Source organism: Arachis duranensis, unplaced genomic scaffold (genome assembly GCF_000817695.3).
Source record: "Arachis duranensis cultivar V14167 unplaced genomic scaffold, aradu.V14167.gnm2.J7QH unplaced_Scaffold_608113, whole genome shotgun sequence".
Classification (NCBI taxonomy): Eukaryota; Viridiplantae; Streptophyta; class Magnoliopsida; order Fabales; family Fabaceae; genus Arachis; species Arachis duranensis.
In genome coordinates, this window is record NW_026264987.1 from 129375 (window position 1) to 130160 (window position 786).

A 786-nucleotide genomic window follows, 5' to 3' on the forward strand; every position below is an offset into this window, starting at 1 on the left:
GTGGTGGGGTAGGTGGGGATCCTGTGGGGTCCACAGATCCTGAGGTGTTAAGGAAAAGTCATCCCTGCACCAAATGGCATGCAAAATCACGTTTTGAGCCAATGCTGGTGTTAAACGCCGGGCTGGTGCCCATTTCTGGCGTTTAACGCCAGGTTCTTGCCCCTTTCTGGCGTTTAACGCCAGTCTGGTGCCCCTTTCTGGCGTTAAACGCCCAGAATGGTGCCAGACTGGGCGTTAAACGCCCACCTGCTAGCCTTACTGGCGTTTAAATGCCAGTAAGTTCTTCCTCCAGGGTGTGCTGTTTTTCTTCCTATTTTTCATTCTGTTTTTGCTTTTTCAATTGATTTTGTGACTTCTTATGATCATCAACCTACAAAAAAAAAATAAAATAACAAAAGAGAATAGATAAAATATAACATTGGGTTGCCTCCCAACAAGCGCTTCTTTAATGTCAGTAGCTTGACAGAGGGCTCTCAATGAGCCTCACAGATACTCAGAGCAATGTTGGAACCTCCCAACACCAAACTTAGAGTTTGAGTGTGGGGGTTCAACACCAAACTTAGAGTTTGGTTGTGGCCTCCCAACACCAAACTTAGAGTTTGACAGTGGGGGCTCTGTTTGACTCTGATTTGAGAGAAGCTCTTCATGCTTCCTCTCCATGGTGACAGAGGGATATCCTTGAGCCTTAAACACAAAGGATTCTTCATTCACTTGAATGATCAGTTCACCTCCATCAACATCAATCACAGCCTTTGCTGTGGCTAGGAAGGGTCTGCCAAGGATGAT